Genomic DNA, 18,027 nt, shown 5'->3' with positions numbered 1-18,027 from the left:
TTATGCAAATTAGTGTTACGTCGCGGAAGTCGCACGACACTTCTTCCGACAGATATTCCTTTAAAGGCGCATTTAAAGCCCCAGCTTCAGTTGCAGGAGCGACGGACACCTTAGGCAACGAGGCTGCTGCAGAGCCGAGAGAACCGTCCGAGCGCTCAGCGGACAAAAAACACAGAGCCAGCGGCTGACACGACCCGGAGAGGTGAGCGCGGTGTCCGGTCAGAGCACCGGCGACGACAGGGGACGGATTTTAGACATTTTGTAGCTGTTGTTATTCGGCTCCGGCAAGCGGAACGCACAGCATCTCAGGTTGCTGCTGCAGAGTGAAGAGGAGGAGGAGGAGGAGGAAGAGGGGGAGGCTTGGGCAGTAGTTTCTGTAGGCCTGTGTCAAAAACAAAAAGAGGTTCAGGCAGTCTGGAACAGGTCAGGCTGCTTAATTAGGTTTCTCGAATTAAAAGAGTGTGGGCTATTATTAGGGGCCCTGAATATAAAAATGAAAAGCAGGCAAAGCAGGATTGTAAACACAAGAGGCTGCAGTTTGGACGACAAGGACAGAAGGAGCTTCATTTCCTTCATCACTGCATCTTTGTAATTAACCAGGAAGAACAGGTTTCTGTAAAACCCATCAAAACACAAGGGGCCTGTTTGGATTCTGGGCATGCCAATCAAAAATAAAGACATATCCTGGAGTCTGATCAATTAATTATCTGTGTTTTCATTATCAGTGGCTTCTGGCGCGTTTTCACAAGTGGTTGTTTGCCAGCAACCTGCAGTTTCACTTGAATACAAACACTACTGTAGAGATTAGTAGATTAATTGTTAAGAAATTAGTCAGCAATTATTTTTTACAAATTATGAACCATTAATGTCGCAACAGCAAATCTTTTCTTGTTTTTGTATTTTATTTATGTTAAATGGCCACATTTGATATTAGATAATTAGAAGCTTCATTACATAGATCCCATGGTTCATTTGAGTAAAGACATGTCAAAATATATGGCTGCTGCAGCTCTGTCCGATTACTGCTACCAAGGAGGCGTGAGAGACAAGATGAGAGAGCAGATAGCTTGTGTTTTTGTTGGTTTGCATGTGTTCTAGTCTACTGGCAGCTACTGATTTATTTGCTGCTTGTGTGCACGAGAACATAAGAGCACATGTTCTCTATTGACTGAATCTACAGTATGATGCACACACACGGTTTGTGTCTGTGCCATTCTGGTAAGTGCTGATTTGCTTTCTTGTGTGTGTTCAGGCACGACTGCAGGGCTTAACATTACAGCCTGGACCAAACGACGACGTCTCAACGACATTTATGAAGCTTTCACGGCCTTTTGGTGAGTAAAAATTCCACACACAAGCCTCTTGGGAGGTCTGCATTTTAAAGTATTTCTTCTGTGTGTTGTTTTGCTCCTCGGTCTTGTAAATGTGCACAAAAATGGAATAACAGTCCCAAAGAGATGTAAATAGCCAACAGATGTGCTCCCTCTATTGTCTTTCAAGTGTAATGGGTTTCTATTCTGCTGAAAACCATCGCTACAGCACAATACAGAATAGATGCAGTTTGTGGCTTCACTGTGAGCTGGCCGTGATGTTGGTTTAGATACACCTGCACACATCAGCACAGGGTCTACTTTAAAAATCTGTGACTTTTGGTGTTGTGCTCTTGTTTTGAGACGCTAAGAATAGTTTCACATTATGCGCTGGAGACGGTCTGGTTCAGCTGAAGTGAAAGCAATCAACTTCCTCTTGATGAAATGTTTGCTGACTATCATCTGGTGCTGAGTCAGTACTATTACGTATGGCACAGCTACTCAAAGTCAAGCAAGTGGTCACGCGCAGACAGTCACATAAACACACACATCTACATTAATGTACATTCACACAGATGCTATAAAAACATAAAAAAACACCCTCATACAGACATTTTATAGCAAGATTTCTAATCATTTGGCCATATACAAATCTTTGATACTTTGCATACTGAATTAGTTTGTATTTCCATAAACAATGTCTAAGGATCACAAGAATGTGCATACTGTGGTGCACTTTACACATATCCCACTTTCACAGACTTGTGAAGCTGAGACTTTTGTAGCCAATGCTCCCTTAAAAAGGAGACTTGTGGGGTTGAATTGTACCCCCATTGTTGCTGCATCATTAGTAACTTTGAAATGCCTAGTTTTGAGTCCATGATCGGTTTTCTCAATTCTTTTTGTTAATGTGAGAAAAGTACCAAAGGCGAAACGGACATGAAGTAAATGTGGTAGAATGTTAAACCCTATACTACTGATGTAATTGGAAGAGATGCGGGACAGAATTTTAGAACTTAACTTTGCATTTAACTAAAACAACACTGCACTGGCATTTGGGAACATATGGGAAACGACTAACCGCAAGCCAGAGGGAACTACTGTATATCCACCTACCACCTTATATTCAAATAACTCTTTAACATCTTTTATATTGTTTAGTTTGATTAATCCATATGCCTGTAACCCGTTTAGTCTTTGTGCTAACTAAGCTAACTGGCTGATTATAGCCAGCAAAATAGTTATATTTATTGTACAGACATGACAGTGGACAAACACACAGAGGTGGTGTTCTCATTTAACTTTATGCAGGTACGCAAATCAGCTTATTTCCAAATAATGATAAATGGCATGCCCATACACACTTTTCTAAACCACAGTTCGTCTTTTCTATCCTGATCCTGCCCTGTACTGAGGAAGGAAAACTGAGTGTTTCCCACCTCTGATTTGTGTGTGTGTGTCTGTCTGTGTGTGTCTCACTTACATCAGTACCATCAATATCTTATTTTCAACAGAACCCACACACACATATACACGCACACAGTTATAATAATAATAATATATATTATATATTAACGCAGCTATAACTGCTGTTGTGCCAGCTGCACTTGCGGTATTCGGCTGCTAAGGGGAGAACATGGCCAATTGTGATTGTTGGGGTGTGTAGTATCTAGGTGGGTAAAAACTACATAAATTGAGCTCTTAGTTTTATTTGTTTGCTTTTTAGTTTTAATTGAGCTCTTAGTTATCTTCTCTTAACCTTTGCTTAGAAAAGGAAAGAGCAGGAGTACATGATCTTAATGTGTAGGAAAAGAAAAGTACATATTAAATTTGGAGTAATCTCCAGGTGTGTGTGTGTGTGTGTGTGTGTGTGTGTGTGTGTGTGTGTTATGCATGGCTGGTTATATTCTCATGGTGGACTGTTATCAAAGTCAATTTCACATGCCTGTACTGTATTTAGCCCTGGCATTGAGCAAGAGGACAAGGACACACACACACATCATCAATAATACAAAATGTCTTCTAAGAAAAGAGATTTTCCACTATTTGCTTGCTCTCCTGTCAGTTCCCCTCCTCCATGTCTTTCTTTCTCACTTGTTTCTTCTCTACTGCTTTTTATTTGATCTTATTCCTCGTTCTTGTTTCCATTTTTAAACAGTTGGAGCTCCCATATTGCAGCCAATATACCAGAAGCCTCTTTATTTATGTGCTTTGTTCTAGGTGGTTTAAACTCACTTAAGGTCAGCTGAACAACATAAATAATCCAAAAAAGCATACCATGCTTCTTCAGCACGTACAGTTGCTTTTTTTCAGCTTCTTTTAAAGTTAAGAACAATATTATAATCTCTTAAAGTGCTTAGAAAAATCAAAATGTGAACATTTACAGTTTGAAAGCAACTGGGAAAATGCTGTAAAATACAAAACCCTTATGTCAAAAGGTTGCAAAGCTGACATGAGAACATCTAAATCATCAGGTGATGTGAGATAGAAAAGCTTATTTTGTTTTGATGAAGAAACTTACAGCATGTTTTTTACTTCACCCAAAGGAACTGGGAAATCATTTGGAAAATACTGTCAAATAAAAAATCCAGAGCCCATTTCCTGGTTTCACTGGAATGTCTTATATCTGCCAGTGTTTAACCCTTAAATATATTTTTAAGTGTCAGTTCTTAACTAGAAACTTTATGGCTTCAGCCCGTTCTTGTACCTGTAGCTGCTATCGGACAAGAACCGTGAGCTGATAAATGGCCCATTGTTTAGAGCAGGGTTTGGAGGTGTGAAATCCTGATTGGAAGACAATAGCATTCTTCACATGTTCTCATGACGAGATTTACAAAGTATTAATGCAGCCAGACTGGCAAAGCCGGCATCAGCATGAACCCAATCCTCAACTCTCAAATTACATTGCAAACACCTACCAAAAAGCAGGCACTTCCACTCCCACATTTAAAGATTTGGACCAGTCTGGGTACTAATTTATATTATTGGTAAAACCTCAGTTCATTGCACTTATCATGCTGATGTGGCTGTAAAGCTCCATAAATCATTCCCACTGCAATTTTAAGCTACAAAAATGCACCAAAAGTCATGGCGAAGGTCAGAATTTTCCCTCAGCTTGTACTGGCTTCACCACCCGCCTGAGCCGTTTGGCCTCTGCTGCATGTGATTAATTTTAATGCTCCTTCAGTACTCTGAAACACCTGCACTCAGAGCCAGACTTTGAGCAGATAAACTGGAGAACATCATCGAAGATGTTTCCAGAGTCTAGTGATCCCGCTTCTAGATGTGTCCGTTTCAAATCGAGTCATGAAACTTCTGTTTCAGTTTCCTCCTGTCACTGTTTCCATCTTTTCTAACTCATCCTGGGCAAAGAATATCGCAACACAAACTGAAAGCCAGGGCATGGCTTTCAATTAAATTGCCAGAGTGCTAAATGGATGCCAGGAATAAGATTCATTATGTGTTAGGCACACACACAAACACACACACATTTCTCACACTTTCTCTCTTCTCTCGACTATTTGCTTTGTCAGTTATAGCTGACCTTTAACTGACTGTGTTGATGTGTAAGGCAATTGTTGTCCACAACATACCACTAAATTGTGCAGTCACCTTGTCTTTGTTGTGAAGTGAGTGCACAGTTTATGCTGTCAAATTATCCAATACTAATATCAAGGCACTGCTGTTAAAACTCTGCTTCCTTGTTTCATGTTACTGGTTTGCATGCTTTGTTATATTTTAAAGGTTTTCAGATTTTTATTTTATCATTTTTTTTCCTCCTCCTTTCCTGGACTTAATAGTTTTTGATAATTAAGATTTACTTTTGAAATTATTAAGTTAATAATTTTTTTTAATCATTTTTAACTGCATAAGAAAATGCTTCATAAATGTCTTGTTGTCATTGGTAATCCAAGTGTTTTGAAAAATTAGCGTTTAAAAACTATTCAGTCTGTAAATTTCTTGCAACTGCCACGAAACCGGGCAAATACAAACAACCAAAGGTGAAGAACTCATTCATTTATACGAACACAACAATGTCAAACTGGAAAGACAACGAAATTTGTGCACTTCTGTGGATAAGGCCAGACCTTGAAATGGTCGAACAATTACAAGGAACAGCACAAACTTCTGTGGTATACGACCAGATTACAAAGCAAAACACTGTCACTTTTTTCACTGTCACATTGTTTTTGGGTCATGTCCCGCCCCCTGCTCGAAGTGTCCAACCACCTCTTGCCCAATTATACGGAGTATTTCCTCGCAAGTGAGAACGCATATCACACGGACTGTCTCCCGATGTTGTTTACCTGACAACGTCAGGACCTGATCCTCCTGGCATTCTCTAGAGTTCATGTCTGAAAGTAGCTGAAGACGGGTAGTCGGGTGTCTGGGTTGAACAACGAGAGAGGATAACTGGCTGTCTGCCAGTGATGTCATTAGCAGTACTGTTAGTAATACTGCACTCAAAGTAATGGACACACACATAAGTTCACTTTTGGGCTGATAGGCCTGCATCAGGAGAAGAAAGGGGGTTCAACGTGGCATAATTTCCCTCCTCATTAGAAATAAATGGTATCACAGAAGCAGCCAGACCTTGAATTATTACACAAAGTGACACTCAGTTTAATATATCATTTAAACAGGAAATGGGTCGACAATCTGTAATGTTTTGGTTAGCATCATACAGTATCGTCAACAGTGTAGTTGGCATGTCATTATCCAAACAGGTACTTTGAAACATTTGTTCTTCTTTTAAACATGATATGATCTCTCTCCTGTGACTTTAAAGCATTTTCTATTTAATGCTCCACCAGCTGATTTAATCAGCTGTGCATTTTGGCCTAGTTATTGATTTTTAATTTGATGTTTGGATTACTGGATTTCTAAGCTGTATCTCTAAGCACATATTTTTTGATATTTATGGGAACAACATAAGAGAACATTATTTTTCCAAGTCTTTTGGTGAAGCTTTTGGTAAATTCGGGCAGGATTATGAGTCACCACAACCTGTGGTGGTGCCAGATATAATCATGATACCGCGTTGTTGATGGTACGCATGAAAACATTGTTGGTGACTTTGACTTGTTGTAAAACCAGATGTTAGACTTAGCCTGTCATTTCTGTTAAACATGTCAATGTCATTTACAACCTTTTTTTTGTTACTCATGATGATTGTGTATAAATACTTGATAGTCTCCTTGTGCCTTGTTTATTTTCAGCATGGTCCTAAAAATAAAGTGTACAAACAGTACATGTATTATATGTTGTTTTCCGTTTACTTAAATATCAGTGTGTAGAGGTGGAAGAAATACACAAACTCAATACTTGAGAAAATATTTTAAAATTCTCTAAAATGTATCTAACATGTATTCCACTAAAGAAACAATGTATTATAACCTGTATTGTCCCTGTAATAATTTGGGACACAGCCCATATGTCACAGTTAGTATGTTGAGTGTTTTTGTGCAGTGTTATCAGGTTTGCCGAGCTTGTTGGACACAGTTTGGGCTGAATGCAACCAAAACAAAATTAGTTTCATGTGCTAGACGTAACGTCTGTGCTGCTCTGAGGAGAGGAAGAAATCTCGATTTCATCTTGTCCTATTGTAATTGATTTATTTCACAAAACTACGTAACTTTAAATTAAAGAGCAACTATGTGGTTAAACCAGTGCAACACTGCACCAAAGGTTAACCAAAGTGCTTTAGTAATAGTGTTAAGACTTATTTTGCTGCTGCAGGTTGAATTTGTTTGCAGGCTAATTAACACATATTTGCCCAGGCTTGTTTTGCATAATTTTGATGACTTTACCATTGGCAACTAAACCTGGATTAAAGACCGATGCAGTTCACACAGTTTGGAGCTGCAGTTCTCAGTTGGCCTTTATCAGCATTAAGCATGTGTGTATGCGTGAGGAGGAGGAGGAGGAGTGTGTGTGTGTGTGTGTGTGTGTGTGTGTGTGTGTGTCAGCTCTGCAGTGGAATATTCCATTAGATATGTGGGTGGGGTTAAACTTACCATCTTATGGTCTTGTGTGATGCTGAACATGTCTGCGCAGGCAGTGTTTTTGGCTGATTGTCAAATGAGCTGTAGTGAAATAATTATCTTAGAAACAAGACAAAATATTATTAATTATTATGTTTTATGGGTGCTTTAGTATATACCTGTTTCTTCGTGTAGCAGTTAAATGTAAAATGTTTCTTTTAATTAAAACATAAGTGATAGCATTGGGTCCCTCTTACAAAAAACCCACCCACAAATGGTGAGACATGTAAAGTTAATCTATTTCACCTCCTTGCTTTTTTATTACTGTTTTGCTTGTAGGTCTTTTTGTGGGTAAAGGCCTCAGAGGGCTCTAAGGTGGAGATGCACGTACACGGGCATGCACACAGAGACACAGACATGCAAAAATGAGCACACACAGACAGACACAGTCCATCCAAAAGGGGGCAAGTCCACTGAGGTTAGAAATCCAGGATACAGGTGGGGGGTGCAGTAATGTGATGTTGGGTACCGTACACAGAGAGGGTTTGAGGTGGCAAATTACTTTGTGTGTGTGTGAGAGAGCGAGAGAGAGAGAGAGAGAGAGAGAGAGAGAGAGAGAGATGGAGGGTTTTGTGGCAATGCAAATACACAGCCACCAGCGTGACTCTGGTGTCGAATCTGAGCCAAGGCTGCTGTCAGCACCTTATCAAACCCTCAGTGTCCAGCTTCCAACATGTAGACAAGTTAACCCAGCACGTTACGTGTGGGGTCCTTGATAATCATCTGCTAGCTTGCTCGTTTGGAACAAGAGTTTCTGGGTCAGGATATTACATAAAAATCATACAAAATTCATGAGATTAGACACAACGTTGACATCAACTGTCTAGACAGGCTCAGATCAGCAGGCCTAGTGGATTAAAAATAGTCTGTGTTGGTTTGTGTGTGTGGTCAGCTGCTGTCCCCCCAAAACTAATAATAATTTGTTATTAACTGTTAATGTTGGGGTGAAGGTTATAAAAGCTCTTCGTACCTTCACTGTCCTTTCTGGACGGGGCCTTTAAACCGCTTCAGCACGGAAATGCCTTTTTAATCTTTTTCATTTTATTTATTTTTCTTTTAGCGTGGCGTGAAAAACAGTAGCTTGTTGAATTATAATGTAGCAAAAAAAAATGCCAACGAACCAGAGAAGTGAAACGATCCGTACAAAGCTGTAAGTCATTCACGATTTTTCATTTTGACATTCAGGTGGCTGTTTTGCTGTCTTCTCGTAGTGTGAACTGCCTGCACAGTGTATTTGGGGCAGTCAGAATGCTAACTAGCTAGCCCGTTAGCCTGCTGGCCTATAAATAACACAAGCATGACCGGTACTCACTGCAAAACCAGTGGTTCTCTGAATACACCTGTTGCAGTTAGGCAGCATTGGGTTGTGCAGGGTTAGATGGAAACAAGCGGAACAGGAGTAGGATTGAGAACCATTGTGCTAGGCTTGCTAGCACATTACACAGTCCTCTCTATTTCAACATTAATAACTTTTGATAATATTGTGCTAAAACTGGCTGTATATTTTAACACACCTGCATTTTAAGAGCCCCTCAGAATCGAGAATTTCAAATAACTACAATCACTGTGTCCATTTACTAGAAATCAACACTTTGACTTGAAGCAACTAGTAAGCTGGTGTTTCAGTGGGTTATTGTGAGGAACATCCTAGGCGGGCCTGGTGGCTCAGGTTGTAGAGCATCGAGTTGGGATGCAGAAGGCCACAGGATTGACTCCCACTCCACCAGATGTGCCCCCGCACAGCCATCAACGGCGAACTTGGTGCTGGTCCCAAGGCTGTGGCAGGAAGAGCATCTGCCATAAAAACTCATGCCAAATCCACGTGCGGAACATGTTTTTTGTGTTATGAGTAGTTCTGGACTATATATCTACTCAGCAAATATTATAAAATGTTTCATACTGTGGCTTTTAAAGAGTTTTTATTAGCTTTTATTGACCCTTCTGCAGACTTTTGTTTAAAGTGGGTCAAATCATCTGATGAAACATCCATTAAATTAAATTAAAACCAGCAGGTTGAGATGGCTGTAACATTTTGTTTATAATTATAGTCTGAGCAATATAAAGTTCATGCAAGTTTAACATATTTAAAACAAACATGCTCCAACTGGTTTATTGACCTGGCTTGAGTTTTTACTTTAATTTAGATTTATTTATTTAATTAGAATTTTTCTGTTCGTGTTTTTTTTTGCCGGTTGAACATTGCTACAATCATCTGGTTAAAATGTTACAAACGCACCACACTCGGATGCATTAACCTCCAAAGCCTCGGCAGTAATCTTGAGTCAGTCCAACTCATTTTGTAGCAAATTGACTCTTTCAGCTTGATCCCACTGTCAGTAGAGTGACAGGTAGATTGACTAGACTGAGGGTTGACACTCATTTAGCCTCAATTTTGAGGCAGGCGGCTTTGAGGCTCAGATCAATTTAGAGCTGTCAGGATGTAAGGGGCATAAAGCTAAGTCGGACGGTCTCATAAACGTGTGTAAACAAGTATGTGTGGAACAGGTTGCATACACTGCTATGTAGGTAAACGGGGTAAATTACCTCAGCAATACAATAAACTGTTTTTATAATAGCTATTCATATATTTGTACTGCTGAAGGGGTTTTGTAAGGTGTTGGCCATGATCAGCCATGTGCTGATGGAACAGCTTCAGTGCACCATGGCACTGCTTTAGCAAATCTCTGGACTCTATTGGAAGGCTGGATGACCATACCTCCAAAAGACCTTCCCTCATTTGGTGCCTTGATGATGGTGGTGAAGAGCACTGTCTGAGAATTGGTTTAAGATCTGATTGCTGCAAAGGCCATACTGTGTAGCACATGACTGAGATTATTTTCATACTCATGACACCATTCAGTGACCCATTGTTCTCTTTGGATGGTGGTAATGTCATCCTAGTAGAGCCAACTCCCGTCTGGATAGAAATGTTTCAGAAGAACATTGTGTTTATTTGCAGTGACATTTTCCTCTAAAGGGAAAAGTGGACCAAACTATGCCAAAGAAAAGCCCCCGACAGCAAAACAGACTTACATTAGGGGTCAAGTATTCAGGCTTGTACCATTCTCTTGGTTTTCTCCACACATGCACTCGCCTGCTTCTTAGGAATATGGTTAAGGATGCCTGGAATGCAGTAAGGGGATTCAGTGACTATTATGCTGCGAGGGGTATTTTGCTGGTATGACTGGGGTCACTGCAAATCAACACTAAGGTACTATGAGTAATTACCTTTTTATTCTTTGATCAAACATGTCCATCCTGGTTGATTTTTCTGACTACAGCATGTGATGAACTAATTAGGCAGTTAAATCTTTCTTTGGTTAGCCAAGTTTAAATGTGACCCATGCACATCTTTAATACGATTAGCATTGCTATTTACATAGTTAGTGCTTGTTGCTGATTTAATGTTACATCCACACAGTGGAAGACTGGTAATATTAGTTATTATTGTGAGCTGGAAACCTTTGTGCATTACAACAAAACAGTTATCAGGTTTGTGAAACGTGCTTCACCATATACTGTCAAACTGTTTATTTTCACATTTTTAAAGCAATGTAGCTATGAAGTGAATCTGTGTGTAACGTAACATTTAAAGGTACAATATGTAGTTTGGGAATCAAGCTAGTATTCAGGTGTTTAGTATTATATCACAACATTTCAGAATACTTCAAAACCTACTAGTAATGAACAATTATTTTGTCCTTCTCTGATTGATCAGAAGCAAACATTTCTGAAGTGCGATCAATATCAGTACATTCAAATTAAAACCAGAAGGTTGACATGACTGTGTTTCACCAATTAAATATTTATAATTATAGCCTAAGCAATATGAACAGGATGGTAGTTTAACATTAACTTATTTGGAATGAACATTCCTGCTTGTTTATTGACTTGGGGCAGGGGGGCAGGGGGGCGTGGGGGGGGATTCATCTACAGACTTAGGAGATATGTGACTAAATATGTAACTGGTAGATGTATTAGGCTCGCCCCTAAATTCAAAAGGCTGCAGCATATTCCACATGGATTAAAGACTTGTGGCTTCTTAATTCATTAATTCACGATCATAATTATTTTGAATCTGGAGTCCGTCTGTATCTGGAGTATTGTCTGTCTGTTAACAGGACAATAATCCTAGCTTTTCTCCTACAATGAGGAAAGCGCTACCTGATTGGTGGGTTAACCTTTTTTCAGAAGTGGCTTCCATCAACAATAGACTAGTTATGTATGTTTATCAGTGCAGAGCTGAGAGGAATGCTTCTGAAACATGCTGTAACATACCTGCTAGAATCAGCAGCACTGACTACTGCAGCAGCAATCAGCCCCATTCACCATGTCGCAGTTGTTATTGGTGTAATTGCTGGGTCAGGGTTGACACACATTTAACCTCAATTATGGCTGCTGTGAGGCTCAGGTGGTGCTGTGATAGAGCTGTAAGGGGCAAAAACCATATCATTGATCCATTATTATAAACCTCTAAAGTGTGTGTGTGTGTGTGTGTGTGTGCATGCATGCCTGCATGTGAGCAGAAGGTCTATTATGTTACATTCATACCAGGCGCTACAATGATTATAACCCTAATGACATGACCAAGAGATTTGTCATTGATGCTAGTGCACGTTGATACACATGTGTCCCTACCCCACTGCACTCTCTGCACTGCAGCAGCACTGCACCACGCTGCACACATCGTGTATCTGTTTACCTCTGGTTCCCTCCCTCACTCCCGCTAGTACTTAACCATTCAATCTGCTTCCCAAATCTGGCAGTATGATTAGTTTTCATGTCGAAGCGGTGGTCTGCATGCCCTGCAAAGAAACCTGTGTGTGTGCATGTGCGCATGTTATGAGAGAGATGGAGTGAATGAGGACTATTTGTACTCCAGCCACAGTGTCTCAGTAAGAAACTGAACACTAAACATCTGTCAGTGACATTTGGCTGAATAAATTTAATCTCATGCAAACACACACATGCACATCCCTCTATAGTTTTGAGGACACTCATTGACATAATGCAACTCGCAGCCCCTTTGCTCTTTAACCCCCAAACCAAGTCTTAACCCTCAACTTGCTCTTTGTGAGGACCAGGCACACAATGTTCTAAAACCAAAATTTGAAAACAAACAAAACAAAAATATAGACATCATTCAAGTCAGGTCATTGTCTTTACCTGATTGTCTCTCTTACAATAACAAAATATTTCTGTGTTTTCATTTATTTTGTTTTCTTTTCATACATACAGATGCACACAAACATCCATACCTCCTTTCTGGATGTAACACAATCTTCAGCCTTGTCATATATATATATATCCAACTCTATGTTGGTCACTGCTATATTGTGCATCATGTCTGATGTGTTCACACACCTTACTCGTGTATGACATTTAGTTCATATCCAGATACGTGATGGAATGGGGCCAAGTTGTACTGGTCAGGCGACAACATCTTAAGAAGCAAACGATATTACAGTAGATGTAGATCTACACAAACACTGTATAGTGCTGCACCTGAGGGGTATTTTAGGAGCGTTAGTGTTACAAAAACATTAAAAATGGAGTTCAGTACCCCAAGATATTCTATTAGAAGAGAGAAGTAAAAAAGCAGAGCCACTCATTTGAAAAGTTGGTACCTGCATACGTTTGCCAATCTCTTATTTCCTATTTCAATTTCAAACTTTTAATTCAGATGAAGCAGAGAGTTTGCAGATGTGATAGGATCAAAAACCAGTTTCAAAACCTGCCTGCTGTGATTGAGAGAGAAATGAAGTGGGTGGTTTCAACCAATGTGCCTGCTGCTTACTTGTACCTGTCCAGTTCCACCCTTACTCCCAAAGAGGGATTAGATGGGTTTGAATAAGCAGAAACTCCACTGCACTAGCTAAGCAGTAGAGTAGAGAAGGCAGATGCTGGTGTAGGTAATCTAGTCTGTGGCACAAGAATAAACCCTCACTAAAATAGACCTGTGTTACGTGTGATTAGTGTGTGTTTTCAGGTTCAGAAAGCCTGTGCGTGTGTGTTTATCTGTGAGACACAGGAGATGACTCTTAATTTGTCCCTGACCTTGATCAGGCATTGCCTTTGCCTCCCTCCTGTTCCTTTGTCTTCTGTGTGTTTCTTTTTTCATTGTTTCAGTGTTGACTATTTTCTGGCAAATGCTTGAGGTATTTTTAATTTTTAATTTTTTTTTACTCCAACATGTCTCTTTCCCGTCTTATTATATGTACGTGTTCCTTCTTTTTCTCTGCTTCAACCTGATGTTTATTTTTTTCCCCAATTATGTCTCACACCTCAGACCATTTCACTTTTTGTCAACTTGATTGTAATTTCAATTTTTAATTGATAAGTCATCCATTATTTTACTGTCAGTCTGGTGTGTGCTGTTTGCTTTAAGTTTCCTTGATATGTGTCAAGAACTTGACTGGAGTCCGTTTGGAGGTGACCAAGAACTCTAAAGTTCTTGAAGTCCCCTGCAAAGACAGATGGGAAGACTGGTGGGAGTTTAAGGATTATAAATGCACCAAAATACAAAAATGTTCCTTAAAATCTGCAAAACGTGCACCTGTGGTGACAGTTTGGGGCGGCTGTAGCTCAGTTGATAAGGCAATTGACCATGGACCTGGGCCATGGACATCCCAGCTCCTGGCTACAAGTCAAAGTGTCATTGGGCAAGACACTGAACCCCAAGTTGCTCCCGGTGGGTCAGGTGAGCACCTTGCATTGCAGCCACCGCCATCGGTGTGTGAATGGGTGAATGGGAAGCAACATTGTAAAGCGCTTTGGATAAAAGCGCTATATAAGCAACTATTTACCATTTACAGTTTACCCTTCAGCATGTCGGTGACCTAAAACATACACCCAGAACAACACGGGGGAGGCTGGGAGTCTTTGAATGTCTGAGTGGCCCAAAGAAAACATAGAACATCTGGGAAGAGACCTGAAGATGACAGTCCTCAGAAAGATATACAGGAAGTCAATAAGAATGGGATAAACTGCTTAAACCTTTCTTGTAGCTGGTAGAGACATACTCAAGAAGATGTGAGGCTTTAATAGGTGCAAAAGCACCTTCAGCAAATTAATGAATTAGGGTTCTGAATAATCTTTGAATCAGAAGGTGATTTAAAACAGTGAGTGTAGATTGATTGATTGAAAGCTAAAGGGGTCAGTCGCTGTGTGTCCACATAGGCCAAGCTCATGTTACACACAAACACAGACACACAGAAGCAATAGGACACGTGTGTGTGCTGACCTTTTAATAAGATACACAGCTTTGTGTGTGTGTGTGTGTCTGTTCATGTTTTGTAGGACTGAGTTACAGAGGGAGACCAGATACCACTGAAAGCTAAGAGTAAAGTGTTTTTGGAGAAAACATGCATTTGAGGTTGCGTTTTTACATTACATTTCACATTTAGTGTCCTGTATATCATCCTAAGTACTTTGTTTACTATGCAAACAGCCTCAAACTAAACATTTCAGTGCAGATTGATGAATTGCTTCTCTTGCTTGCATAAGTATTTGAATGGATTTGGGTCCTGTTTCGTCTCAGTGTGGACCCTATCGGCATGTGCATTTCTTTGGTTTATTCTGGCTCATGTGCATAACAGGTGTCCTCTCTGCAGTTTTTTGCAAGTGAATTAGTTTTCACATAAATACACATTCAGAGCACAACAGACATGCCTGCTGTTGCTAATATTATTTTGTTTTGTGTTGTGAAATATGCTAATGGACCGTACCAATGAATTTATATATTTCAGGCCATTAATTCCAACAGCGTCAGCTGGAAGGTTAAAAAACTGATTTCAGAGAAACTTTCCTGAGATCGGTTAACATTTGGTACTTTTTATTTAGTCACTGCGTGGTTGCCGTTGAGGGAACAGAATGTATCACAACATGGGCGTAGGTTCACTGCTTTCACCAAAATGTTTCCTGAGAGATGTTTTGAAGCATGCATTTTGGCCTCACCACTCACCAATGTCTTGGCAGCTATCAGAGCCAGAAAACCAGGGAGGAAAAAGAATGGGTGAAGCTGGAGTAGGAACAGCTAGGTACAACCGTCAGAGAGGTGTATGATGCCTGAGACCACTGTTAATAGAGCACACTCAGCCCGAGATGTGACCCTTGGCCTTTGCTTGGTTAGTGGAATCAGGTGTTTGAGCTTTGCTCATTGCTTGGGACTTAGTGTGTGCAGAAGTCTTTGGAGAAACTTAAGAAATTAGCTGCTTGAAAAGCAAACTTTTGAAGGAAAGAAACAACCAGTTTCACATTAATTATTATTTGTCTGCAAGGTTTCCCACAGCTTTTTAATGTTGCAAACAAAGAGTTCTTCTGCTGATGTCACAAGACTTTTATATGATATGAGGCTTAGGGAACATAAGCAGTGGTGCTGAATCAAAAGCCACATTTTAATGAATTAGACTCTCATTTTTATCATCTTCTAATAATTACATCGACAACATTACATGTATCAGGTGGCTTCATCTGTATTTCAAGCATTAATCAGGAAAAAAAGAATGATCTGTTATAAGACTGGGAAAATGTGTTCATTATCAGTGGCAAAAGAATATAATAAAGAGTAGCTACTCTGCTAACTGATTTCCAAGGGGAAAATCGTGGTTTGGGTTTGATTTATTGCTTAATTTATCATCATGCTGCTGTTAAGCTGTCAGGTAATATTTCAGATGTTCAGTGATCTTAAGGAACAACAACATCCTGGGGTTTTCCTGTCATTCCCTAAACTTTTTGTTCCCATCAAACTCAAATCCTCGGACATCGCTCTAGTCGTATGTTGTTAGCGTGTGGTTGCATGTCTCACCGTAGACAAGAGGCTTTGGGCAATTTGGCACACTGTCTTCTCTCCCTGACAGCGGAGGCTGTGGTGTTTTTTCCTCTGGTTGAGTAAATTTAACAGGATTTAAAGTATAATTAGCATGTATTTCATATGTTTATATGTGTGCATGTGAAGGACTGTCATGTATTTTGCTGCAGTGGGTAATGTCAGGTGTGTGTGTGTGTGTTTGTGTGTGTGCTAATTGTTGTGTGTAAAAAATCTCAGTCTAATGCCATAGTTGTGAGGACATTCTGCATTGTGGTAGTTGAGGTTAGGTATGTCATTGTGATTGTTAAGGTTATAGTAAAGAGCATGACTGTTATGTCCCACAACCAAGGTCAGATTTTTGTGTGTGTGGGAGTGGGGGTGTATCACTGATGCTCTGGGGAAACTAATCTGTTTACACAGTCAAACCGTAGGGACTCAAAATCCCTTTGGGGACATAAAACAAGTCCCCACAATTGACACTAATAAATTTAGACTCGAGACTTTGTTTAGGATTGGGTTAACTCAATATGATGTGACCACATGCAGGTGTTTAGTATTTGACCATCGCAAGCGCATTATAAGTAATATTGGAGAGACGTGAAAGCAGTTAGATGGATATATACTTTATTCATCCTAATGGAAAATTCAATTTCCAGCAGTATCCACAACTTAAGGCAGTAAGGTATGTAATCAATTATGTGACGTAAATGTAAAATGTCCTGACAGCACTGAGATCGAGTGAAGTGAGAGATTAGTATTTTGTCCTCTGCTCTCGTCTGTCCACATCGCTTACTCCTCCCGCCTTCCACCTGCTCATCCTTCCTTCCATCTTCCCTTTTAAAAATTTTCTCTCCTCTGTTCCACCCTCTTTTTTTTTTCCCCCTTAATCTCTCCATAAGAGGCTTGATGAGGGTCTTTTGTGTGTTTGTCATCACGTGGCAATATATTACTTGGTAGGACAAAATGGGCCCAAAACGCACACAAAAAATAATATTGAACATCAGTGCAATCTGCTTTTCTCTCTCGCTCTCTGTATGAGGCCTGTTATTTACTGAAGGCATTGCCCCCCTCTTTTTCTCAATCCACAAAACTCATTTCTTCTAACCGTACACATAAGCCCTCTGTTTGAAACAGTAGTTCAGTTTGAGAACATTTCAGCTCTGAAACACATTGCATTCTTTCATCCATCTCATCCAGTTTCAAAGACAGTCCAAGTGTCTGAGAGGATGAATCATGTGCTCAACCAATAACGCTGTTTAAAAATGGACTCTTTTCATAGGAAAAAACATGTGTGTGTGCGTATATGTGTCTAATTGTAGTCTGAAACAACTCGCACTCACAAATTTTAACAGATGTGGGTTTGTTTTTCCCAATTACACAAACGCACCCTTACCCTCATCATGCAGATAGTTTTGGTTTTACTGTCTGTGTCCAGGTTTTGAGTTATTAGTCTGAGATTTCTGACTACAGCAATAAAATAAAAGTTGACTTTCTGCACTTTTTGTAGTGCTCACAGCCATAAATTCCAAAATGTAGCATCTCTTTCCAGAACAATGACTCGATGTGTCTAGATTTTACTGACCAGTTTTCAAAGAAGCTCTTTTATCAGGTAAAAAGTAATTTTATGAAAACTGCTCATAGGTTAACCAGGTCTTTGTTTCTGGAAAGAAATGTCACTGAATATATTTTTTTTTTAATTCTTTACCTGTCATGTACGTACTTGATAGCAAACTGTTCAAAGTAGTGTGTTCGTCAAGTAGCATTGATGAAGCAATTAAAGGTAAAAAAACTGAGCTGCCTTACGATGTGCACACAGTTATTGTTTTCATTAGAAGCCCAGTTGTCATTTAAATTTATGTGTAAT

At 39.8% G+C, this 18,027-nt stretch overlaps 1 protein-coding gene across 2 annotated transcripts in view; it reads left to right on the top strand.

Annotated features, from left to right (window-relative positions):
- Positions 1 to 43: 43 nt before the first annotated feature.
- Positions 44 to 18,027, top strand: part of LOC137124426 (solute carrier family 45 member 4) — a 49,898-nt gene continuing 31,914 nt past the window's right edge. For both annotated transcript variants that reach the window (XM_067499359.1, XM_067499348.1), the window contains exons 1-2: positions 44 to 202; positions 1,253 to 1,334. The gene's annotated coding sequence lies outside the window, so the exon portion shown is untranslated. The remainder of the gene's footprint in view (positions 203 to 1,252; positions 1,335 to 18,027) is intronic.

This window comes from Channa argus, chromosome 1, assembly GCF_033026475.1.
Source record: "Channa argus isolate prfri chromosome 1, Channa argus male v1.0, whole genome shotgun sequence".
NCBI lineage: Eukaryota > Metazoa > Chordata > Actinopteri > Anabantiformes > Channidae > Channa > Channa argus.
The sequence above is the reverse complement of the archived record's forward strand: the minus strand, read 5'-3'. Positions and strand labels throughout refer to the sequence as shown.